This window comes from Pogoniulus pusillus, chromosome 10 (genome assembly GCF_015220805.1).
Source record: "Pogoniulus pusillus isolate bPogPus1 chromosome 10, bPogPus1.pri, whole genome shotgun sequence".
Classification (NCBI taxonomy): Eukaryota; Metazoa; Chordata; class Aves; order Piciformes; family Lybiidae; genus Pogoniulus; species Pogoniulus pusillus.
The window spans coordinates 5185573-5212675 of NC_087273.1; the positions used below are offsets into that span (position 1 = coordinate 5185573).

Below are 27103 nucleotides of genomic sequence, written 5' to 3' on the forward strand. Positions count from 1 at the left end.
AGCAAGCTGGTCCAGCAGGTGTCCCTGCCACAGCAGGGGGGTTGGAAATAGATATGTTCAAGGTTCCTTCCAATCCAAACCATTCTGGGATTCTAGAATTCTAACATTCTGTGGACACAAATCTTGCCACAATCATGTTCTGTAGTCTTATGTTTAGAATATAAGCTAGATATTTGGCTTCTACTTAAGTTTCTGTTCCTCACAAAACTGGCACTGGAGCAACAAGTTCCATAAAAAGCTGCTTGTGTCCTTATCACCCAACAGTATCAGCCACTCATTTCAGCAGAACTCCTCAACATTACAGAAAGCCAAGTTCCAGATAGAGAATGAAGAAAACTTACACCAGATACTCTCCTACAGTGTTTTTCTTGTTTCAGAAAGCCAAGAGAAGACCTTTTTTTTTCCTGAGTGAAAGCTAACATACAATTCATTCACCCTCAAGACAGTTTACAACTCAAATGCCACCCCAATATGACAAAGTTCCAGGAGGTTATTGAACAAAAATACCAAGTCAAGCATACCCTCTGCCCAGTAAAGATAAAGCAAATAAGTAATAGCTCCAGGAATGAAGATGACATCCAAAGGCCATCAGGTCACAATAAACACTGAGCAATCTGTAGAGAAAACACCTAAAGGTAACAGGATGCAAAGAACTTCAAATTCCCCCCTGTGAATGTCATCTCCCTTATATTTTTTCCACGTGGTGTGTTTTAACAACTACAAAAAGGTATTGAATCAAGCAGCAGTTGAAGAAAAGGTCCTGAGAGATGCCTGTGTGCTCTGGCTGCACATGGAGCTCACAGGAGATTTCTATTCTAGTTACTTTTGAAAATGTGTCCTTATCAGGAGTTCAAACCAGCATTTCTAAAGCAGTTTCCTTTAAGGGATCTTCATTTCTAGCTTTCTATACTCCATCTTTAAAAGCTGCTTTTATGACTACTACTAAGTGATCTTCAAGCACCAGCCCACAGCCACTGGAGAGGTGGATGCCTAACAGGAGTGCTCCTCAGTCTCCTGCTCACTTGTGTCCAGAAGCACATTGCCACACAGCAAAAAGAAGCTGTGTCTTCCACACAAATTCACACTGGAGAGAAGGAAGAAATTCTTGGCAGTGAGGGTGGGGAGACACTGGCACAGGCTGCCCAGGGAGGCTGTGGATGTCTCTCCCTGGAGGTGTTGAAGGCCAGGCTGGACAAGGCCTCGAGCAAGCTGAGCTAATGGGAGATGTCCCTGCCCATGGCAGAGGGGCTGGAATTGAGTTAGCTTTTAGGTCCCTTCCAATCCCAGCTATTCCAGGATTCTACGACTCTATGAATTCTGTGGTTAAGTGAATTCTCTACATGCTTGCTGTGGGGATTTTTCTGTTGTTTAGTTGTGGTGGGTATTTTTTTCCCTTTCAAATGGACATGCTATTTATTCCAAACTAAACCTATCCAATTTCCTTAAAGCATGGAAGCCAAGCAAAGAACAAGAGATGGAAGAAGCAGCTGAGAGACAGCTCAACAATCAAAGAGGCACAAAGACCAGCAGTGAGCACATTTATTTTTAACACAGGTCACTGTATCACATACTAGAAGATGCCTTTTGCAATAACAAAACCTGCCACAACATGAAAATTTCATAGGACTAGAAACAAGAACTGGAGTCTCAGTCCTTTCTTCTCTCTACCTCTGTTGGTAACTCTGCAAGCCCTCTGTGAGGATGAGATGGCTCTTGGATGGCTTTTAATTAGGACAAGATACTTTAATTCTTACTTCAGAGAGTACAGAAGTTATCATTGCCTTCCAGGTACAGCTCTACTCTGCAACATGAAAACTTAACCTAACAGCATCTTAGCAGCTGCTGATCTAGTAAGAGGGAATGATCCCTCTCTGCCAGCAGCCACAACATTTAACAGAGGCAACCCCAATTCACATTAATAGCAGACAAATTCAGTGTTAAGAGGTTACTGTGCTGCACAGGGGATTCATTTGGGTTCTCATCTCTACCTATAGAAGACAACAGTACCCATCCAAACAAAATCTGCTGTTTATTTCCAGACATCTGCTGTAAAAATGTTTCCAATATCACCAGACATGAAATACTGACTGCTCTCCACTTCGTTAAAGGAACAAAACCCTCAAACTGACAGCAGAGATACATGTTGCTGCTAAGAAAAAGACATTTTCCATATAAGCAAATGGAAGAGAAGATAATTACTCCCTTATCATAAAAAAAAAAACCACTCAGTAACTCTCGAAGTCCACTGAAGATCTCCTAACTCCTTTGTGATGACAATCTAAGTCCTTATTGCAAGTCACACAAGAATGACAGAATGCCAGGTTAGGAGAGACCTCCAGGACCATCTGGTCAAAACTTTATGTCTGCCCCAGTGAGGACCTTACCTCTGAAAGCCTCCTACAGGTATTTGTGTGGAAGGAGAAAGATTTTGAAGACAACCACAATAAATCCAAAGGCGAACATTAACGGAGAGACTGCAGAAAGCACAAAGGGCTTCCACTTATGTATAAGCCAACAAGTAGTCAGATGACACACTCTGCCCGGACCCTTGGAGCCAGCAAAAGGAAATCCTGTTATGAAGTATTGAACACTGTGAAGAAAATAACAGCACACGACGACGCTTAAAGATGCCAACACCACCTCCCCCAAGCCAAGAACAGCCGTAACACGCACAGACAGCTGCTGCTGCCACCAGTTCCTGCTCTGCAGCAAGTCCTTGTTCTGCAGAGAGCAGACACTTTTGCAACCAAGATAAAATCCCACCGGGGTTACCTACCCTGGTTTCAGCTGCAGCGTTGACCCTGTCCAGCGAGAGCTCCCGAAGTGCCCCAGGCCAGGGTTCCTACCTACCCCGGGCAGAGTGGGTACCCTCACCCATAAACTCGGCGGCTTCTCAGACAAATCTGGAAAGAGTGACAGCTTGTTTCAGCTCGGCTGCACTTAGAAGTTCCTTTTCCTTCCCCCTCTGTCGGCGGCTCCGAAGATCTGTGCACAGGCAGGGCTCCCACTGCACCACCGAGCTCCGCACTCCCACCGGAGGACCGCGAGAAAGCCGGAGGAGCGGCGCAAGAAGTTGGGATGGGTGGCTCGGAGAGCCTGGATGTGTAAATGAACGGCGCGGGCTGGAACACAGCCTCCGGGGCCAGCCCTCAGACCCAGCCCCGAGTTTCACATTTCACTGGCAGCTCCGGAGCGCCAGCGGCTCTGCTGCTGCGCCGGCAGGAATCCGGCTGCGTCCCAGCCCGCCCTGCCAGCCCACCGCAGCCAGACCCTCCCTGCGCCGCTCCGCTCTGCCTGTCGCTGCTGGTGCCACGGAGCAGGGGCTGCCACCTCTTGAGGGTACCACACCGCCAGGAGTTGCCATCTCTCAAGGGTACAAAACAAGCCCTATGGCTTCTCACAGCACTACCGAGCACTTCTGTCAAAGACCTTACAGCAGCAGCTTGGTCCCGAGAGCATGACAAGGGGCTCCTCTCCTGCCGCTAAGAGGAGACGGCCACAGAGATGCCCTGTGACCCTACACCTAATTTTGTCACCCTCGCCTTTCTATTCTTGCCTGTGATGCCTCTTTAGAAAGCTATATACACAAAATGGTCTTGACTCAACTGCTCTCAGCTGCCTGCATCCTCACAAGTTAGTCCAAAGGGGTGGTTAAGGGGTTTTACCCCGGGTGGAGCGGCCGGAGGTCTCCAAGAAACCTCTGCAGGGAGGGCTGAATGGCTTCTCCACAGACCCAGGACTGACTCAGCCACAGAGCAGAAATCAGCATGAGAATTATGATGGAAACTGCAGCTGTAATTGAGTTTGGGGAGCTGCTGTTCCCTCTCTGAATGGCACGACTGTCGTCTGCTGCAGGGTGACTCAGTGAGCGTGACTTTACACTCCTCTTTTCCCCATATGCAGAGAGGGCAAGGAATGATTTGTAAGCTCCATCCTCCCCACCACCACCTCAGTCCAGCATGCTAGACTCCATAGGAGGACCACAAAAATCATCAGGGAGTTGGAATAATCTTGCTACACAGACAGGCTGAGGGAGCTAGGGTTATTCAGCCTGGAGAAGGCTCCGGGGAGATTGCACAGCAGCCTTCCAGTACCTTGAAGGGGCTACAAAAAGAGTGGAGAGAGACTGTTTTCAAAGGCCTCGAGTGACAGTGGTTTGAAATGAGAGCAGAGCAGATTGAGATTGGATGTGAGGAACAAGTTCTGCACCATGAGGGTGCTGGAACACTGCAACAGTTTGCCCAGGGAAGTTGTGGCCCTATCCCTGGAGATATTCAAGGTGAGGCTGGACAGGACTTGTCATCAGAACTGTTCATGAGACCCTTCACAAGTTTCACCACCCTTCTTCCGTGCACTTCAATGTCCTTCTTGGAGTGAAGGTCTGAAAAATGAACCCAGCACTCAAAGTGTGGCTTCATCAGTGCTGAGTCCAGAAGCACAACCATTGCCCTGGTCCTGCTGACTACACCACTGCTGATTCCAGCCAGGATGCTGGTACCCTTTTTGGCCACCTGGATGCACACTGGCTCATCTACAGCCAGCTCTCAAACAGCATCTCCAGGTCCTTTTCTGCCAGGCAGTTTCCAGCCATTCTGCCTCCAGCCTGGAGCACTAATGGGATTGCTGTGACCCAAGTGCAGGACCCAGCACTTGGCCTTCTTAAACCTTATTTAACTGACTTTAGCCATCAACCCAGACCGTCCAGTTCCTCTTGCAGAGAATCCCTGCCCTCAAGCAGTTCAACACTGCTGCTGAACTTAGTCTTACCTGCAAATTTACTGAGGGTACATTTGACTCCACTTTCCAGAGCACCAATAAAGATGTTCAAGAGAAATGACCTCAGCACTGAGCCCTGGGAAACACCACTTGTGACCAGACACCAACTGGATTTAGCTCCATTCCCCATCTCCCTTTGAACCCAGCCATGAGTGAGTTTCAGATGGCATTCACCCATCAGACAGAGCATGCTGCACCCCACCAAAATGCAGTCTGTCTCTACAGCCACACCAGTCTAAAAAAAACCCTGGCTCTTGCTGTCACCATGCCAGTGTGAGCTTTGTTTTTCAGAGAGTAAACAAGGAGTAGAGCTACAGGGCCAGTCAGGAAGAGAGCAAACGTGCACACATCTTAGATGGAGAGCATTAAGCAGAGGCCCAGCAGGATACCTGTGCAGGCCTTCAGCTTGGTGAGCTGCCAAACGCAGGCTCGCAGGGAGAGCAGCCAGAATGACACACTAGAAAAAACATTTTGTAATGGGCTTGAAAGCCTCCCCCAGCGAGGGCCATGGCTGCTCTGCTGAGGTGCCTCTGCAGATGGGAGCCTGACTTTGTGCATCGTGGTGAGCAATGTCAGAGAAAAACTTAAATTCAGGCACTTCTGAGGAGGGCCACAAAAGTGATCAGAGGGCTGAAGAACCTCCCTTATGGGGATGGGCTGAGGGAGTTGGGGCTGTTCAGCCCAGAGAAGGCTCCAGGGAGAGCTTAGAGCCGTCTTGTGGTACTTGAAGGGGGCTACAGGAGAGCCGAGGAGGGACTTTTGATATGGGTGACACGATGAGAGAGGGAAGACAGACTGGAGATGAGGAAGAAATTCTTGGCAGTGAGGGTGGTGAGACACTGGCACAGGTTGCCCAGGGAGGCTGTGGATGCTCCCTCCCTGGAGGTGCTGAAGGCCAGGCTGGGTGAGGCCTTGAGTAAGCTGGGCTATTGAAAAGCTTCCCTGCCTATGGCAAGGGGGTTGGAACTTGAAGGTCCCTTCCAGTGCAAACCATTCTGTGCCTCTGAAACCCACTGCCACACAGGACCTGTTGTTTATATAGTAGGAAATAACTGCTCTGTGAGTGCTCTGTTCTCTTAAGACAGAAGTAACCCAAGGGACATTTCCAGCTACCAGAGAGAAAGGAGAGCAGTACAATGTGCTTCCTAAGAGCAGAGACACACAGGAAGCAAGCTGCAGGGCAGACTGGAGGTACTGGCAGCAGCACTGGGTACACACAACTTCCTATGTGCTGTACCAGATGTGCTCACACGCAGCAGCAAACTCCCAGCCTTCTGCCAGCAACAAAAGTGCTTGCAAAAACAGAGATGAGAGCCACTCACATCCCTGAAGTGCTGTACATCTAAGTCTGGCTGTTAATGCATACCTACCAGAATCACATTTCCTTCTTTACTGTTTCTTAGTGGCCTTTTGCTACTGGTCATTCTCTGTGCAGCAGTGATGGTTTGCTAGGAGATACTCTTCTAAAGCGGAGTTTCAAATGGTAAAATCAGATTAGCAGCTTTATGTTTAGCAGTCAGACTCACTGACATCACTCAGGCTAAGTCACCTTTTCTGTGTGTGCATCATCCAGATCCAGGCATTCATGAGGGAACAGCCAGCAGGAAGAGGTCTATAACTGTTAGGGATTATCGAACTCCATACAATCAAGGCTAAGAAGAAGCCTGGTTTGGTGCTCATAGGTACCCAGTTAGGTTTCCATGCTGAAATTGCTCTCATCTCACTCCTTAGATACCAAACCTGAGCAGACTAAGACACTTCAAACACACCTGTCAGGGAACTGAAATGTTCAATCTTTCCCTCAGGAAGAGAAATACATGGCTTTGTTCCCCAAAACACTCAATGGCACAACTAGAAACACTTCACCAAGCAATCAAATAAATGGGAAGGATGAAAACTGCATTCGAAAATAACATTTTGTGCCTGCTTAGCCATGGAACAGCCACAGCCAAGTGCAGGCAGTTCCAAAGGTAACACTGTCCCTCTGTGAAAGATGCTCCTTTGGCAAGTGGAGTCCCTTGGTTGGGAACCAAGTTCCATCTTCATTGCTCACCTCATGTAGAAATGGATCTGTAAGTAGTACCAGTGAACTAGACACCATCCACTGCTAAGCCTCCTGCCCTCAAACTCTGTTATACCAGTGGAAGCAGCAGGCTGACTTTGTGCAGAGCCTCACCTTCTCAGATGGTCACTGAAGCAAGCACAGTAGTTTCACAGACTGGTAGGGGTTTGAAGGGACCTCTGCAGATTATCCAGTCCAAGTCTCCTGCCAAGCAGAGTCACCTAACAAAACCACACAGGAACACATCCAGGCAAGTTTGGAGAGTCTCCAGAGATAGAGACTATCACCTGTCTGGACAGCCTGCTCCAGGGCTCCCTCACCCTTAAAGTAGTTCCTTCCTCATGTTCAGATGGTACTTCTGATGTTCCAGTTTGTGCTGTTATCCCTTGTCCTGTCACTGGGCACCACTGAACAAAGCCTGGTCCCATTCTCCTGATACCCACACTTGAATATTGATCAGCACTGATGAGACCCCACTCAGGCTGCTGTTCTCCAGACTAACAGCCACAATTCTCTCAGCCTTTCTTCACAAGACATGTTCCAGGCTCCTTAGCATCTTTGTAGCTCTACAGCCTGTCTTTCTTTTGAATCTCCTGCTAAAGTTAACTATTTGCAGGCTGGTAGTGCCTGAAAATAAATGCCAAAGAGTTCCAGCCCACAGGAACCCAAACAACTAAGCCATTAAGAACTTCACTCCCTGCCAGGCTTCTTTTGCAGGCATCTTCTGCTCGAGCAAGCATGGGTTTGCATAGCTTGTGGACTTCACAGAGTACATACACTCAGGACACTTGCTCTTCCTCTATGTGTTCATGTATACATATATGGGCACAGTACTTGAAACAGAGCTTCTCTGCAGGCATCACTGCAGTCTGGTGAACAAAGTGGGTATAGAAGAAGAGGCCATCACTTTCCTCAGTGTAAATAAACCCAGAAGGCATCCACTGCCCCTGCAGTTTGTTGGCTAACACCAAGGCAGAAAGTAGTTACCAAGTGCACTTCACATTTCAAGAAGTATCTTCTCATCCTATTTTCACTGCTGGTGTTGTGTAATACACCAGGCTGAAGAGTCATTTCCCATTTCAGTTTCATGCTCAATTCACTTTATCCTGAACTTACAGATTAAATCTGTCTCATCCAAGCCTCCAACCCTGAAAGTGTTCCAAGTCAGACTGGAGGGAGTCTTCAGCAACCTGGTCTGTTAGGAGGTGTCCCTGCCCACGGCAAGAGGTTTGGAACTAAATAAACTTTAAGAGCCCTTTCAACCTAAACCATTTTATGATTCCATGATTATCCTTCCACTGCCTAAAAGATTTTGGAAATAAGATTTTTAAATAGTGTTGGTTTAGCTTTTATTGGATATTTTTGAGCATTGGCTGACCAGTTAGCTATAAACATGGAAAGAACTGGAACTTCACATTGCAGGTCTCAGCAAAATGTAAGGCCACCATGTAGAAAACACAACCACAGCTTACCAAAAAAGACTTTTCTATCATTAGACTTCACCAACAGAAGGACAAGTCACAGTCACAATAATCAGAGAATCAAGCAGGTTGGAAGAGACCTCCAAGCTCAGCCAGTACAACCTAACACCCATCCCCGTCCAACCAACCAGACCATGGCACTAAGTGCCCCAGCCAGGCTTGGCTTCAACACCTCCAGGCACAGCAACTCCACCACCTCCCTGGGCAGCCCATTCCAATGCCAATCACTCTCTCTGCCAGGAACTTCCTCCTCACATCCAGCCTAGACCAGGCCTCCCCTGCCACAACTTGACACTCTGTCCCCTTGTTCTGTTGCTGCTTGCCTGGCAGCAGAGACCAACCCCACCTCGCTACAGCCTCCCTTCAGGCAGTTGTAGACAGCAATGAGCTCTGCCCTGAGCCTCCTCTGCTGCAGGCTGCACACCCCCAGCTCCTTCAGCCTCTCCTCACAGGGCTGTGCTCCAGGCCTCTCAACAGCTTCATTGCCCTTCTGTAGACACCTTCCAGTATCTCAACATCTCTCTTGAATTGAGGGGACCAGAACTGGACAGAGCACTCAAGGTTAATCAGTGACACCTGGAAAAATGGCTTAAATCTTTAGTGTTTACAGATTCTGTAAGATGTTTCACAAAAGACAGCAAAGCTGCTTACCCTGATAGTTCTAAAGCACAGTCATGCCAACGCTCAGAGACAGAGCCAAATCCTGACACATCTGAAGAAATAGTGTAAAATCTTCCCTACACATACAGGAAACTTCCACTCTTAGTCCTCAGTCTAGATATTTGGTGCATTTTTACGTCTATCAAACTCTAGCTGTCAGGTTGGGAATCATTTTATCTCACAGGGATCCATTCATTTTCACATCCAGCAATACAGTTGGTGGATTTTCTGCTTTCCCTGCCTTACAACTCCCTCCAACTGGAGTTCACAAGCAACTTTTAGTTGCACTCAGCAACATAACTCCTCCCTACATGTTCTGTTTGCCAGTCTAGATAAAAGGGACTAATAAAAGTCTTTTAAGATGCACATCAAGTCATATGGAACAACCAGAATATCCAAGTGCAACAAAAGGGTTTGCATCACTTCCCTCTTCAATTTTGGGCAAGAGCTCAGCATAACCCAGTATTTTAGTTGGATCTCAGTATTCAGCAGAGAATTTCTCCTCCTTGTCTAAGAGCCCAAACAAATTTATCTGGCCTACTTCCTTCAAGTCCAGATTGTTGTGTCTAGAGTTGTACTAAAAACAGAACAAGGCTATCCTGGGCACACAGAAGGAAGCTGATTCAGCTGGGTTCTGGCTGGGGAGAAGATGGTCACCTATGTAACATGTATGCTTCAAATTACACTAATGCCTTAGAACTAAAAAAAGCAAACATCAAAAGACACAGAACAGAGCTTCAACAGATAGAGTGATGACTGCTGGTGTAAGAGATCACTGTGGGAGCATAGAAACAGGACACTGAAGATCAGGTACATCAAGAGAAAGCTTGAAACCCAATGGTTTTGTTTAAGATATTCAATCAAAAAATTAGATTTGACTCTTTCACAAGACTCTTGCGAGGATCTCAGATTAGATCTGATCTCAAGCCACTTGGCTTTGATTTCCTAAACATCTTCTAAAACTGCTCCAAGATGACTTTGGAATCAGCCCTTACTAGCATAAACAACGCTGTTCTTTCCCACTCATAAAGCAAACTTCACTGGGACTCACAGGAAGGTAAGTGACCCTGGGTCGTTGGCCTGAAGCATCTGTATTCTCACAAGGCGTGGCAGCAGGTAGGAAGGAATAAACCCAAAAATATATATTAAAAATCAAAATCCCCCAATGCAAGCATTCCCACAATGAATTTGGTTTAAGTTCAAGCTCAAACTTTGGGACTGTTCAGCCTGTTAAAAGAAAAGGCTCCAGGGAGACAATAGAGCTGCATTTCAATATCTGCAGAGGACCTATAGGAAGGCTGGGGAGGGACTATTCAGAAGGGCCTGTGTGGATAGGGCAAGAGGCAATGGTTTGAAACTGGTGCAGGATAGGTAGAGGTTGGACACCAGAAGGAAGTTCTGCACAATAACACTGACAGTCATACTGGAATTGGTTGCCCAGGGAAGCCGCTGAGGCCCCATCCCTGGAGACATTGAAGATTGAACTTAATTGGGCCTCGAGCTGCCCAATCTAGCTGGAGGTGTCCCTGCAGATTGCAAAGGGGTTGTACAAGATGACCTTTGATGGTCCCTTCCAACCTGACGCAATCTCTCAGTCTGTGATCTTCCTAGAAGCTGAAATTCATGTGGCATAAAAGCTTTTTAACCTGTCCCTTTTTGGAACACTGACACTTGTATCCTGCAATACCTTACCTAAAGCTCCTCAGATGTCCATTGAGCAGCTGCAGCAGCCCAGCTGAAATTAGCAAAGTCAAAAATATGCTCTGTCAGGTTTTAATTTGGTGCTACACTTCAAATGCATATACACATGAATGTGAGCATAACTCACCAGTATAGTTCTGTTCCTGCAAGCTGGTGTTTAGATGCATGGACTCACTCCCTTGCAAGTGCAGACTCTCAGCAATTCCCCTTCTGTAAGCAAGTACTAACTTAGGCATGAGAAAAGAAGAAAACAAGCCTTAACAGATCAGAGGAGCTCAGCACTGGTCAGGAAGTATTTTCACAGAGGGGTGTGGTTTGGAAGGCATCCTAAGGATCATCTAGTTTCACTTCCCCTGCCATGGACATAGACACCTCTCACTAGACCAGCTTCCCCCAGTATCCATCCAACCAGACCTTGAATAACTCCCCATGGCAATCTGTTCCAGTGTCTCCCTACCCTCAATCTCCATTTCTTCCTAATTTCCAGTATCAATCTCCCCTCCTCAAGCTCAAAGCCACTGCCCCACATCACAGTATCACAGTACCATTTGAAGCTCTAGTCAAAAGTCCCTCTCCAGTTCTCCTGTATATGCCCTTTCAGGTACTGGAAGGCTGCTCTAAGGTCTCCCTGGAGCCTTCTCCAGGCTGAACAGCCCCAACCCTCCCAACCTATTCCCCATAAGGGAGGTTCTCCAGCCCTCTGATCATCTTTATGGCTTACTCAACCTGCTCCAACAGTTCATGTCTTTCTTGTGCTGGAGGCACCAGAAATGAAGGCAGTGCTGCAGGTGGGGTCTCAGCAGAGCAGGGGGCAGAACCACCTCCCTGTGCTGCTGCTCTCCCTTCTTTGAATGAAGCCCAGTACCTGGCTGCTTTCTGGGCTGCAAGTGCCCACTGCTGGCTCATGTCCAGTTTCTCATCCACCAGCACCCGCAAGAACTACTAATGAAATTACATCACTGATGTAAAGAAGACATATTCCAGGCAGTGTTTCTCTCTCTCTTTGCAGTAATGTAGCTATGAGCTCAAAAAGCCTGACCACTGATTCTGGGGATAAGCATGAAAAATTTGCTGCACTGTAGGCCAGAGCTGAGTGTCAGAGCAAAGAAAGCTCCAGCTTCCTGCTCCATCTGCAGAGCCAGCTGAGTTTTCAAGCACTGACAGCTGCTTAACCTACCCTCTGCTATTTGCTTTGGGAGCTTTCAGGATCTCCCAATTAAGCTCTTCAAATTCCAGCAGAGGGTTCAAGTGACAGATAATTCTAGCAACAGATTCACTGTTAAAAGAAAACACAGCAATCCTAAGTCCTTTCTCTTCCATCCTTTTGGATGCACCTTGAGGCATAACCAACAGACCACTGCCCATCTCAGTGGCACTTACTTCAAAACGCTGGAAAGCTCCTGAGCCATTTCATCTTGACAGGACAGCAAAATTAGGCTTTTCCCTTTGTAGTCCAAAAGCCTCCTTTACCACTCTGCATACTCCGTGCTTTTCAAGCCTAAAGAGGGACCTCTTTCTGCTATCCCATCCATGAGTGCCACTCCAGCATCTGTCCATTCCTCTCCTGCATACAAGCTGCTTCCAAAGCCATTCCACTGACTAAGAAGTACTTGCACTATTTATTTTCTGCCTTCCAGGTGCTTAGAATCATAGAATGGGCTGGGCTAGAAGGCACCTCCAAAGCTCATCCAGTCCAATCCCCTCTGCAGTCAGCAGGGACATCCTGCACTAGATCAGGTTGCCCATAGCCCTGTCTAGCCTCACTTTGAATTTCTGCAGGGATGGGGCCACAATTACCACTCTGGGCAACCTGTTGCAGTGTTCCAGCACTCTCCTTGTGCACAACTTGTTCTGTAACATCCAATCTAAACCTGCTCCTCTCTAGTTTGAGGCCATTGCTCCTAGTACTACCACTGCAAGCCTTTATAAACACTCTCTTCTCCATCATTCTTGCAGCCCCCTGCAGGTACTGGAAGGTTGCTACTAGGTCTTCCCAAACCTTAATAAAGATTTTACAACAGGGAAAAAAAAAACACAAAACCAAAACCACAAACTTTCAACTAGCTTTTGGGTTTCTCTCTTGCAGTGTCATTGTCACCTGCTCTTTTCTCCCCTAGAGCTTTCTATGGCTGCTACCCTCTTCATCAAGACCCTTTATCCAAGAATATTGCCCACAGGAACAGGGTTCTTATGTCTGAGTATTTTAAAGCACCTATATTAGGCTTGCCACAGAGCTCTGTCTTGGGCCCCTGCCACAGTCATCCCAACAGTACACAGAACAACGGCAGTGAGTGGAGGTGAGGCCATGGAACAGAGCCTGCATGGGACCAGATAGTCAAGTGAGTATAATTGGATAGCTGATCATGGCAAAGAGGCTGCTGCACTCATTTCCACATGGCTCATTTAGTTTTATTAGTATTTTCCAGACCCTAATAGAGGTCTAATGACTTGTGTGCTCAGAAGGTTTCTAATTCCAGAGATTTTATCCAGGTGTCAAGGCAAACGACCTCTTCCTCCAGTCAGGCAGCCACAGAAATGAAAAGGGTCACTTCTTGCAACAACAAGATAATCAAGGCTACTACTGCAAGAACAAAACCCACTTCTTTTCCTTAAGTACTGAGATCAGTACTTCCAAGTCACCAAGGCAAAACTGTGGAAGTTAGGACTTTATACACGACAGATGACAAACACACCTCTCACTTGTCAACTCCATCAGTTTATCAAGCAGTTAGAGCAAAGCTGGTGGCATTTGTATGAAATACATCTACTACAAAGGACTTGGCATACAGGCTGTCTTGTGGGACTGTTCCTAAATTCATAGAATCACAGAACGTTAGGGCTTTGAAGGGACCCCCAGAGATTGAGTCCAAGGCCCTGCAAAGCACAATCACCTAGAGCAGGTCACACAGGAACGCATCCATGAGGGTTTGGAATGTCTCCAGAGATGGAGACACCACCACCTCTTTGGGAAGCCTGTTCCAGGGCTCCATCACCCTTAAATTAAAGAAGTTCCTCCTCATGTTTAGATAGAGCTTCTGATGTTCAAGTTTGTGCCTGTTATCCCTAGTCCTGAATCCCAAATTTCTTTCAGGGTCTCTTAAGCACTGGGTGCTTAATGTGAGATTGCAGCTCTGCAATGTCACATGTCCCTTCTGACCTTCTGTGTTTTCTTCTAGGTATCTGCTAATCTCCTATGAAAGAATTTAAAGCAATACCAAGTAACCAGGAATTCTCCTCTTACAAGGAGAACAGCAAAAGAAATTTGCCATACACACAATGGCTGAGAGAGGAACAGAATCGTCTGCCTCATGTCCACCAAGCCTTTCATGGGAAGCTCCAAGCCCTAAGCTAAAAAGCTCCTCCTTTGGACTCTCTTCCTCACAAGGCCTCCATCCTTCCAGGTTAGGAAGTCTCAACCTGATGCTTCAACACTATTTACTTTGTTTTGTGGAACCTCTTCTAATTTTTGAAGCAAAATTTTACTATCAGACAAACAAAGGGACATAACCTTCTTCCTACACCTGACAGAGGATCTGTGTGATATGACAGCAGCTGCTGAGGTCCACTTCACCCAAGACCCCCTCACCCATAAAGTTAGGACCATACAATACAGGCTGTAGAGCAGTTAGAAAATTTAACTGCCTGCACAAGAAAAGAAACCTTCTGTAGAACCAGATCACTCTGCATCTCCAACTGAGCCCACAGTGGGATTCAAATCCCTTTCAGAGAGGCTGCCAAAAACTTTACCAGTTGTCAGCCAGAACGTGGCTGCCAAACAGATCAGGACTTTAGAGCAGCCCAAGCCTTCCTGCCTGCCAGACCCTGGGGACCAAATGCAAGAGCAAACACAATTCATTGAGACCAGCTTCAAGGAAAAAGCAACAAACACCCCTGACCCATCTAGAGAAGCAAAGTGGCATAAAAGTTTGGCATCACCATCCCACTTGCTCAGGCAGCACTAAGTCACATCCCAGGCTGGAAAACCATTCCTACTACTTCTTGCATAGAAGCCATGTACAACCTGTAACTGCCCTATTTCAACATATCTGGATGTTAAAATACCTCCCATTATTACTTTCCCCTGCCAAAGATGTAATTGTGGTGCTGGGAACTTCTGGATATCCACACTGGAGTGGTAATGTGTCATTAACTTCTCTTCAACTTACCTGGCAAGTCTCAGAAATGAGACAGATGTCATGAGTGATATAAACAGAGAACAGGATCCAGCCCAAAAAAAGCAATGAGCTAGGGGCCATCAGATTTGAGTTCCAGTCCAAGTTTCTGCCAGCCAGGCAAATCTGGGCAACTCGTGCTGCTATTCTGTGTCTTTCTCCTTCCTCCCCCACTTCTAACACATCTGTTTCAAATTAAGCTCTCCAGGACAATGTCTCTCTGTTGCTACAATGCCCAACATGTTGTGCTTCCATTAGGAAACAACAAACCCCATATATGCAGATGACTGTAGGATACCCAGGCTCAGTTCTCAAAGATTCTGGCAGGGGATTTTCTTTTCTGTATTTTCTGCTGCAGAGGAACAGGATGAAGGCACCCACTCACTGCAAGAAGCAGCGAGGAATTTGGACTGTGAATCCCATCTCAGCAGATCAGGAAACACATCTAACATCACTTCATGCAGCTGTACAAAACACAAGTAAGCAATACCTTGCCAATTTACACAGAGACCATAAAAATCAGAGAGAAACTTACTGATTTTCTAGGACTTCGTCTGGCACAGAAAAATTCTGGGCAAGCTCCATGTTTTTTTTCCTTATGTAGATGGCCTGGAAGAAGGGAGGAAAAAGTAGCCCAATATTAGTCCTGCTGTGTGGAGTGAGAGTCTCAATAAAAGAGCAAGTAGTAGATATTTTGCTCATAGACCCCTGGGCTGTAAATTGCTTCAGTCAGAAAGCACCTTTGGAGTGTGTCAGGACCCAGTTATCCTGCACCAGTCCTGGTCAGTAGCGGGACTCATGCTAAGAGTCAAACAATTCCCTTGGAGGAAATAAAGGAAAACTGACACCAAACAGCTGATGAGTTGGGTTTGACTGGACAGAAGAGAGAAAATGGGAAGGAAAAAGAGAAGGAAAAGTAGAGAAAGAAAGAGACAGACAGACCCAAGAAGCAAAAGAAGAGATATTACCACTCCCTGGCTTCAGCTCACAGAATTATCACAGGAACAGTCTCAAGTTCCGGTGGAAGGAAGACATTTGAAAAGGGGGGGTCTCCATGGCAGCCCTTATCAAAAGTCCCTCCCCAACTGTCTTGTAGGCCCCATTCAGGTATTGGAACACTGCTGCAAGGGCTCTCTCCAGAGAGCCTTTTCCTCTGGAAGTTGAACAGCCCTAACTCTCTCAGTCTGTCCCCACAGGGGAAGTCCTCCAGCCCTCTGAACATCTTCATGACCCTCCTCTGGACCTGCTCCAATGTTCTTCTTGGACTGGGGATTTAAATCACTTTATCCATCACCATGGTTTCGATTAAGTAAAAAGGTGAAACACTTTTGTACAGCAACTGAAAACCTCTCTGTACCACAAAATGTTTGTGTCATCAGCAGGATTACGAAATACAAAACTTGTAAAGAGAAAAACTGAGGTGATGAAGGATGAGCTTTGGCTTCATATGATGGGACAACAAAGCAAACATCTAATGCAAGTGAATCACAGTTGGGTTTAGTAAAATGTAATGGCATTAATCAGGTGGACATTGCCAGGGGAACAAATGAAAACAAGGCACAGCATCACCACAGGGCAGAAAAATCTTGTTAGCAGAACGAAAGGAAGAAGATTTTTTTGTCCATATCAAAGGTGAAAAAAACATCCATTACCATTTGCATCACCAGGAGCCGAGAAGCATTTCACTTCTGCCTCATGAAATAAACTCAGTGATCCAGCAAGAAGTGGACCTAAACCAAAAGCTATGCCCCAGTGATAGCTCAGTGACTGTTATCTAAAATACACTCGTATTCTACTTGGGCTATCCCCACATGTGGCCAAACCATACTTCACCATTTGAACAAGTCCAAACATCAAGTAATCCTGGATCAAAGGGACCATTCCATAGCCCCAAGCACACTTCCAACACTTAGTTGGTATTTTTGAAGCCAAAGATATATATATATATTATTTTCCAGAATCTTAAGCAAAAACAGCTGTTTACTTCATCAGGACTAGGTAACATGCAGCTGCCAAGCATGAACACGTCAGACAATTATTTCAGCTGTGCAGACCATGAGTCTTCCATTTCTGAGATAAAGGAGTGAAGGCCTTGTGAGCTTAGAATGCACTGCAGTGACAGTTACAGCCTGAGGCACTGACAAACCTCAGAACGGAGTTTCCCTTCCTGTCACTAACCTAAATAGGTTGCACCAAACTTCATACACAGGGAAGTTTCCAACATCCATAAACTGAGCAACTTACTGGTGTTTAAGGAGCTTAAAGATCATCCAGCCTCAATCCCCTGCTTTCCACTAGCCCAGCTTGACTGAGGAGTCACCCAGCCTGGCACTGAACACCTCAAGGAGGGGGCATCCACAACCTTCCCGGGCAACTTGTGCCAGCATCTTACTTCCTAATCTCCAGTCTCAATCTCCCCTCTTCTAGCTCAAAGCTACAGCCCCTCATCCTATCACTTGAAGCCCTTGTCAAAAGTCCCTCCCAAGAATCACAGAATCAACAGGCTGGACGAGATCTCCAAGCTCATCTAGTCCAACCTAGGACCCAGCCCCGGCCAATCAAACAGACCATGGCACTAAGTGCCCCATCCAGTCTTTTTTTGAACACCTCCAGGGATGGTAAATCCACCACCTCCCTGTGCAGCCCTTTCCAATGGCAAACTGCTCTCCTGAACCCCATTCATGTATTGGAAGGCTGCTCTAAGGTCTCCCTGCAGCCTTTTCTCTAGCCTGCACAGCCCCAAGTCTCCCAGCCGTTCCCACAGGGGAGGTTCTCCAGCACTTCAATCATCTTGGTGGCCTCCTCTGGATCCATTCCAGCAGCTCCACAGTGCAAAGGGAGACAACTATGCTACAGCCTCTGACAACACAAAAAACCCAAGTGTGATTCCAATTATTTCTTTCTTGTGAGATCTTCAGTACTTGCTTCCAAATATTCCCCATTTGCAGCTCAACACCCTGGAGGTCTTTCTGTACAACAGCAGTCCTTCACCACTGGGATGTTCTGTGATGAACACCATCTGGCACAAGAACATTCCTCTTCAGTACCTTAAGTAACGTTCACACTGCACAGAAGGGGCAGTGAGACACTGTGACACAAGCAAATTTCTTTGAAACACCTCCCTCTATCTACCAACCCATTCTTCCAGCCCTAGCCACCTAACAACCATCAGATGCAAGGCACTCCTCAAAGTAACCCTGGTCCCTGACTACATCTCTACATGTTACTGCTTTGCAGACTGACTTTGTAAACCATACACCTTAAAGTTTCCTCCCTGCACGTAGAATCACAGAATGGTTTGAGTTGGAAGGGACCTTACATCATCTAGTTCCAAGCCCCCTGTTATGGGCTGGGACACCTCCCACTAGACCAGCTTGCCTACACTGTCCATTATGGGATGTCTGACTGATGTTCTCCAGCAGGTTGTTGACCTGGAAACACAGTGACTGAATCTGCTTGTCCCAGACTGGCAAAGCTTCATGAGCTGTAAAAACTACACAAATGTCCAAATACACACAAAACAAAGCAAGTCTCAGCAATTCCCTTCCCTTTCAGCTGCAATCTTCTCCTCTGCCACTGCCCTTGACTGCCTCAGAGAGGAAGACCTCCTTACCACAGACCAATTTGGGTTGGAAGGGATCTTAAAAAATGATCCAATTCCAACCCTCTTGCCATGAGAGACACCTCCTACTAGCCCAGTTTGCTTGAGGCCCCATCCAATCTGACTTCCAACATGTCCAGACTTGGAGCCTCCACAACTTCTCTGGGAAACTGAATCCAGTGCCTCACCACCCTTATGGGGAAGAATTTCCTCCTCGTGTCTAAACTAAATACATGATATTGAGGAAAAAAATATTTCCTGCTACAGTGGTCAGGAGTTGGAAGAGGCTGCCCAAGGAGGTGGTAAAGTCACCACCTCTGGAGGTGTTGAAGAAGGGTGTGGACACAGCACCTGGGGACATAGTTTAATGGGCATGGTGATGTTGGGTTGAAGGCTGGACTTGATGACCTTAGATGTCTCTTCCAACCCAAGCAATTCTATGATTCTATAGAATTTCCAGGTTTAATATGTCATGACTACTATTCATAATGTAACCCTATCCTAAAAGATCACAGCAGTGGCAAGATGCCCTTCAAATTTCATCACAATTCAACACAAATATCAACAAGGAGATATATATCACATCACAATCTTTTCTAAACCCAGCAATTCTTTGCTCATAGCACAACGTATCACATTTACTGATAAGCTCCAGTGTTTACTCCTCTAACTCAGACAACAAGTCTGAGATACCAGCAGCACCAGTAGTTTTTTTCACTTGTTTTAAAAAGCACTCACAGATCCTGACCAAGCAAAGTTAATATGTCTGATCAAATCCACTGTATTTGTCTTTGTAGGAACCAAAGTTCTAATCTCCCAACAAGTTCATTCATACTCATTGCCCTGCCCTTCCCTTCAGGAAAGAAATTCTAGAAAGTGAGGGTGGTGAAACACTGCAACAGACTGTGGCTGCCCTCTCCCTGAAGGTGTTCAAGGCCAGGTTTGATGAGGCCTTGAGCGAGCTGGACTAGTGGGAGGTGTTCCTGCCCATGGCAAGAAGGTTGGAACTAGATGATCTTTGAGGTCTCTACAGGCCCAAACCATTCTGTGATTCCATGATTCTATTTATTTCAGTTACTCACTAACTGCCTGCATGGAAGCAAACCACTGATGCTGAAGGCAAACATCTCTGGCTTTACTGCCTACACCAGACAATCTGGGCATTGCTTAATGTGAAGAGGGTTTTTTTTTCTCTTTGACTGCATACCTTGTTTAATAAAAAGCAGAGATACTTCCTCTTTGCCCTCTTCCATTGTCTTTTCTTTGGTTTGCCTTCACTTTCACAGGTGTTAAGCAAAACAGGTTAAGGTCAGTTTATGACCTCACCTTCCAAACAGTGAGAAACTCAGGACCAATGGCTTTGCTTTCCTGTACATGCAATAACTGCACTAACATGCCACACTCTTTATCTACTAATTAAACTCCACAGACACACTTCCCTCCAGTCTAGCAGTTGTGAGTCATTTGCTGGAGAGCTCTCCTAGCTGTGTTTGCAGCTTCTCCTGTTGATAAATGACTTTTCATATCAGAAAGCACACACAGACAAATATCTGCAGGATCAGCTTGCAGGCCTTTTGTTTTCAGCAGCAGCAACATGTCAACAAAGTTATTTAGCATTACTCAGCCTTGCACAGGGCCTTTTTAAGAGCTAAGTTTCCCTACTAGCTGTCACATGTAATTTTTATGATCCACTACTACAAGGAGAAAGCCTCCCTTCATCACCACCATCACACAGAGCACCTCCAGAGATGAATTTTTAAGAGTTGCCATTGATGTCTGGTGCCTCAGCTGAGTATGAAGGTGGTGCTGCCACACATCTGCTTTACAGTCACCTAACCAACAATCAACCAGCAGTTTCAGCCCAGAAGGCAGCTGTGTCTTGGGCTGCAGCAAAAGAAATGTGACCAGTGGGATCAGGGAGGTGATTCTGCCCCTGTACTCTGCTGTGCTGAGATCCACCTGCAGCACTGCCTCCAGTTCTGCTATCCCCAGCACAAGAAGAATGTGGAAATGTAGGAGAGAGTCCAGAAGAGGCCGGGAAGGTGATCAGAGGACTGAAGAACCTCCTCTATGGGGACGGGCTGAGAGAGTTGGGGCTGTTCACCCTGGAGAAGGTTCCAGAGAGGGCTTAGAGCAGCCTTCCCGTGCCTGAAGAAGCTACAGGAGAGCCCGGGAGTGACTTCTGACAAGGCCTTGTAGTGACAGGGTAAGAAGTAATGGCTTTGAGCTGGAAGAGGGAAGATCGAGACCAGAGATAAGGAAGAAATTCTTGACAGTGAGGGTGAGGAGACACTGGAACAAGTAGCCTAGAGAAACTGTGGAAGGAATAGACCTTGATGACCATCTATTTCTAACCCCAGAGGTGGTCAAGGCCAAGTGGGGCAGGGATGTGAGCAGCCTGTCTAGTGGAAAGTGTCCTAGTCTGTGGCAGGGCAGGGTTGGAACAAGAGGATCTTTAAGTTCCCTTTCAACTCAAAGCATTCTATGATTCTCTTACAGGACTGATCTGTCCATACCAAGCTCTGTTCCTCCTCCCAAAGCACACAATAAAAAAGGTGCATCTTCACTAGCTAACCAGGTTATTATCAGATTGTTCTTTCTCAACCTTTTATAGATTTGTCATCTAACTTTCTTCATCTTGCATTAGCATACAACCGTGTCAGAACTTCAGAGCTAATGAAGCCTACAGTAACAGCTTCCCACAATGTCAAATCCCGAGTACAAAAGATAGGGAATATAAAGCAGTGGATCTGTAGCTGAGGAGGAAAGAGCATTTCAAGCAGAGGCTCACAGATTTTCACCTGGATTTCCCAAGAGCAGAGAGGCATTCAGTATTTCTTGGAATGCAATGATGAAGTGAGCATTCAGACAGATACCTGTGTGAATCACAGAGAGAGGATGTTTGCTAAAGACTGCTAAGTGAGCTGTTACAAGACCAGCTGCTGGTCAAGCACAAGGCACTGTGCAGATGGCTCCACTTTCTCACAAAAGACTATTCTGGGCCCTCTACATCTCCTTGCTGTGATGGTTTGGGTGTTAACCACTCCCCCATACTTTGGAAATCACCCAGACTAGACTCAGCCGGCTCTGGAAATTGAATGAAGTTTATATTTACAGCTTAGCACAATATGCAAGCAGATATTTACAGTGTATACAGAAATATACAAGGTATAAGGTAATACAGAAACACAACAGCCCTCCCAGAAACCTGAGTCCCCAGGAGGGGCTTCCAACCTTCCCCTTCCCCCTACCCCTCTCAACCTTACCCCAGTCCCAAGGAAGAATGGAAGTTCAGCCAGGGGGTTAGGAAGCAAAGTGGATTAGAAAAGAAATGGAGGGTGAGGTTAGAGAGAGAGATGCAGCTCCAAGCTCACCAGCAGCAGAAGTGATTATCTATGGTTTTATTTCTTGTTCTTATACATCTCAGCAAGCCTATGAGCTAAGTAAACATCACTACTGTTTCCTTTCACAGCCTGTAATCTAGTCCTTCTCACCAAAACATTCTAGCTAGCTTCAAACTAGCACACTTGCCTGTCCTGATGTGATGATCCCTTGCACAAAAGATTGCCCTCCCACACGTCCACCTACAGGAACTGCAATCATGTTGTAAGTGAGCATAGCTGAGCCAGTGTGGTCACTACACTGGAGTGTTTGAGCAGACATGAGACTGCTCTCCAGCAGGATGATTACAAAACCTCCAGGGCAACAGTAACTCAACTATGATAGCCAGAACACCACTGGAATGACAGTAGTATTTCATCTCTGAAAAGAGCTGTTCATTATTTTGCATGATGATCTCATCTCAGGATCCATCATTTGCTTGTTCAGTTGTTTTGCTTTCCCCTGCAGTATCTGGAGCTCAGACCAGGAGCTGTCATAGAAAGGGCAGTGTAGACTTAGCCAAACTGATGGGGCAGACGATTAAGATGCAAAAGTTAACTGAAGTTCAGTGAGAGCTACTTCAGTTTATCAGAATGGGAAGGCAGCAAAAAGAGACTCTGCAAAGCAGGCTCTTCTTAGCTTCTTGTACTCACAAATGTATGGCAGCTGGCCTAACTCAGGCACAAACTCAAGCAGCCTCTCCTTAACGTCCTTCTCAGCTGAACTCTTGTACAAACCTGCCCTTCAGATGTGAAACATCTGCACCAAAGTAAGACATCCAAGTAAGCACAGACAGAGTGATCCCCAGGTGTAAGAACAGGAAAGAGCAGAGTGTAGAAGACAAACAGCCACAAGGCAGGTTGGCAACAGTCACCAAGTTGGCATTTCTACATCTAAATAACTCCTGCACCTCCTGGACTTGACTATCTCAGAGGTCCTTTCCAGCCTGGATAATTCCCTAATTCCTCACCAATCCACATTCAGGTGCTGAAGCATCCAGCTTAGGAATGCTCTCTGGACATGCCAGGCTGGAACAATATTTATGCTCTGCTTAATGCATTCAACTGGATTTTGCTTGGATATGAATTTATTCTCTGAAACAACTTTAAAGGGTATCAAGCCTGCCACAGTCCACTATTTCTAACAGACACAGATTCACAGAATGGTTTGGGTCGGAAGGGACCTTAAAGACAATATAGTTCCAACCTCCCTGACATGGCCAGGGACATGTATCACTACACCAAGTTTCTCAAAGGCACATGCAACCCTTACACAACTCCCCAACACTTCCAGGGAGGGGGCATCCACAATCTTCCTGGGCAACCTGTTCCAGTGTCTCATCGCTGGAAGATTTTCTTCCCAAACTCCAGTCTCAATTTCCCCTCCTCAAGGTTAAAGCTGTTCCCTTTTGTCCCATCAGTATAAGCCCTTGTCAAAATGCAGACTTTACAAGTATGCATAACTGTCATTAAATACTGAGTTTTAAATATTGAAGTTGTACATTTGGACTCATCACAGTCTAGGTAGAATAGTTATTTTCTGTTCTCCAGTTACTGGAGTCAGTCTTTACCCAGAAAATTCATCAAGTTGTTGTTTTGATGTCCTTGGGTATTTTTCCCTTAGACTTTTGATCTGGCAATTTCACCTGTACAAATAAAACTGAAGAAAATGTAGGTAAGGTCTGGGCAGAACAGCTCAGAGGTATAAGTACTACTAGAAAATGCCAAATAGCATTCTGCATCTTAACTGCCATTTTCAGATTTTAAAACTGCACATGATAGAATCACAGAATGGTTTAGATTAGAAGGGACATCCAAAAGGTATCCAGTCCAACCCCTCCACACTCATTAGGGGGACCTCTACTAGGTCAGGTTGCCCAGACCCCTGTCCAGCCTCACCTTCAGTATCTCCAGGAATGGGGCCTCAACTACCTCCCTGGGCAATCTGTCGCAGTGTTCAGCACCCTCCTGGTGCACAACTTGTTGCTAACATCCAATCTGCATCTACTCTTCTCTAATATCAAACCATTGGCCTTTGGAAACTGTCTGCCTGCAGCCTCCTTGCAGCCCCTTCAGGCACTGAAAGGCTGCTCTAAGGTCTGCCTGAAGCCTTCTCTTCTCTAGGCCGAACAAAATCACACTTCCCAGTGCTGGTGAGGTTATGCAACCTATCTGGAATCCCACTCAAAGCTCAACAGGCTAAATTCCAGCAATGTTCAACATAGGAGAATTAATTCTGCCACAGCACTGTAATCTCTGTGTCAAGGGAACTGAATAGGTTTGCTTATAAAATGCAGTTGTGCTTTACTGAAGAAAATATTTAACCCTACTTCCATTACATAGATGTTTGGATGTCAGGGAAACCACCACACCAAATATCTTTAAATTTAATTCAAGATTCTGACCAATCTCACTAAATATGGTATGTCAAGCTGATTATTACTTAACATTAGCTAAAATCTGGCACAACTTGAGGCCATTTCCTCTCGCAGCATTGAACAAAGCCTGGTCCCATCCTCCTGACATCCACCCTTGAAGCATTGATCAGCACTGATGAGATCCCCCCCCTTAGGCTGCTCTTTTCTAGAATAAAAATCCCTTATTTTCTCAGTCTTTCCTCATAAGAGAGATCTTCTGGTCCCCTCAGCATCTCTGTAGTCCTAACATTAAGGCTGTTGCTGCGGGGAGCACTGTGTTAATCTCCTGGTGACTGCCTTTTGAGACACTTCTGGACACAGTACTTGAGCTGTTTACTGAGCAGTCCACAAGCCACCTACTCAGATATTTGATCTTATCAGAGCAGGCCACCCACATCTGACTATAAAAGTGCCTACTTGCAAGAAAAATCCTCACAAAACACTGTAAACTTGTTATCTAATCTGGCCTTTAGCACGCCAAAGCTCTCCTTTCCCATCATCTTCATACAGCAATCAGTGCAGAGTTTCAGACTCATTTCTAAACCATGGAAGATATATTGCAAATAAAAGCCTGCACCAGTAGGCACAGCACCAAGTCAGACTAGGAATTTATTCTGAGATGTTTCAATAACCCAGCATTTGTTTTAGTTCCAAATTTTTGAAGTATCAATACAAAATCTGGAATAGTGCACCCAGCACAAAGAGCTCCTGGAGAGAGTCCAACACAGGGACACTAAGATGTTGAGGGCAGTGGAACATCTCTCACATGAGGAGAGGATGAGAGAGCTGGGTCTGGTTAGGCTGATGGAAGCTGAGGGGGATATTATCAGTGCTTACAAATACCTAAGGGTAGATGTGAGGAACATGGGGCCAGACTCCTCGCAGTGGTTCCCAGTGACAGGACAAGAGGTAACAGACTCAAACTTGAACACAGGAAATTCCATCTAAACCTGGGGAGGAACTTCTTTACTGTGAGGGTGACAGAGTCCAGGAGCAAGCTGCCCAGAGATGTTGTGGAATCTCCTTCTCTGGAAGCTTTCAAAGCCTGCCTGGATATATGCTTTGGTCACCTGCCCTGGGTGACTCTGCTCTGGCATGGGGGTTAGATTGGATGGTCCCTTCCAAGTCCTACCATCGTCTGATTCTGTGAAAATGTTTCTCTATCACATACAACCTAAGAGGTTTCAGTCTGGCAAGGGAGACCCAAGAACCTCTGAGAGAAAACAGAAGACCAAAGCAGCAGTTATTCATTAGATGAGGTGCTGGACACCACACACAATTTCCTCATCTATGCGACCTGAAAATGTGTTTTGCTTTTATTTCACTTACAATAGAGGCAGGATGAAAGGCAACAGTAACTATGTTTTTCACCCCCAACAATGATGGGGAGAAAAAAAACTTGAGGGCAACCTTGCCCCAAGACACTTAAGGCCAATCTTTAGGGTTCCAGAATAAGGAAAGTAGGGAGACTAGAGCCAGCAAACAAACTGACATCCACCATCAGAGAACCATCATCATGTTTCAGTTGGCTTTAGAAACTATAGCCTGGGCTGACTGAACAATTTGCTTCATACTTTCAACTCATTCCTCCTCACATGGAGCTTCAGTTCCTCATGTCTAAAAGTCAAGCATAGGAAACTGGGAGAGAATCAGCTCCTGTGCATATGATACTTCTACTGAAAGGAACTTACTGTTCTATAGGCAGAAAGACTGCAAAACCAAGCAGTATTACTGCAGAAGCATTTGCCTTGTTATACTACTCTCATACTTCTTATGCATCAGCACCGGTCTCAAGAGACACACAAAGGAAATGAAGAACAGTGGGATCTAAACCTTTCCATCAGATACAGAAAGGCCTCCAGGACAAGTGCAACGAAGCAGGTCATGAGGAAATTGAGCTCTGCTGTGGCCAGTGTCATGTTTATGGAACACCAGGAGAGAAAATTCAGTCTTGGTTTCTGTAAAAAGGACAAGGCAAACACTTCACAGATTAATTATCAGCCAAGATGCATCCTCTTCCCTTGAGGAACATTTCAGTTACTATCAGTTGACTGGAAACCTTGCTAAGGATTAAATAAACAAAAAGCACACAGCAAGTAAAATTCTACTCAAGTGTCAGACCATTAGGACAAACAACATGAAAAGCACTTTTCTACAGGGCATCTCTGAGAAAAGTGACTTGAGGGGTGCTGGTTGATGAGAAGCTCCAGCCCAGAAACTTGTGCACTTGCAGCCCAGAAGCCAACTGTATCCTGGGAAAACAATTTTCCATCAGCAGAGCCAAAATACTCTCAGCTTTGAAGTCCTCTCTCAGTGTTTCATGTCTCAGTCTTGAAAGGGGAAGGTGAAGGCTAAAGGATGTGAGCTGATCAGCAAACAGTGGCTGGGAGACACCTCCAGTCTGACAGCTCTTCACCTGTTGAGCTCAGCAGTCTGAAGTCCTATAAAACATCTCCCATGGAGTCTGCAGATGTAACTTCTGACTTGTGACTCATTTTTTGTGGCTTCTCTGGGTGTCCACAGAGGTCATCTCTACAGTGGCTGTCTCATGAAGCCATTCCAGAAAGTTGGAACAACTGAGAATACACCATTCATTACTCAGCCCCCTGACACATCCCTGACCATTTTTATTCACTGGCCTGACAGCTCATGTAAGGGAGCCTTATGTCCTCTTACCTCCTCTGTTCTCTCCTAGCAAGTGGTATTAATAATCCCTCTTTGGATTTGACTTGTTCTGACCTCTGTTTAGGGGGGAGACCACAGTAAATCACCCTGAAGTAGCAGGAGAAAGCCTAGGTGTTATTCCAACACCAGCACAGGGAGAGCACGTGAGAAAGTCTGTGGGAACATTTA

General features: G+C 46.1%; 1 protein-coding gene across 5 annotated transcripts in view; it reads right to left on the reverse strand.

Annotated features, from left to right (window-relative positions):
* The window catches only part of ARHGAP24 (Rho GTPase activating protein 24), a 184241-nt gene that overhangs the window by 144583 nt on the left and 12555 nt on the right, over positions 1 to 27103 (reverse strand). For 2 of the 5 annotated variants that reach the window (XM_064149590.1, XM_064149588.1), the window contains exons 2-3: positions 15388 to 15461; positions 2777 to 2903 (exon numbers count right to left, since the gene is read on the reverse strand). The gene's annotated coding sequence lies outside the window, so the exon portion shown is untranslated. Of the gene's footprint in view, positions 1 to 2776; positions 2904 to 10671; positions 10715 to 10807; positions 10891 to 15387; positions 15462 to 27103 lie in introns of all 5 variants that reach the window. The other 3 variants (XM_064149592.1, XM_064149591.1, XM_064149589.1) reach the window with 2 other exon arrangements.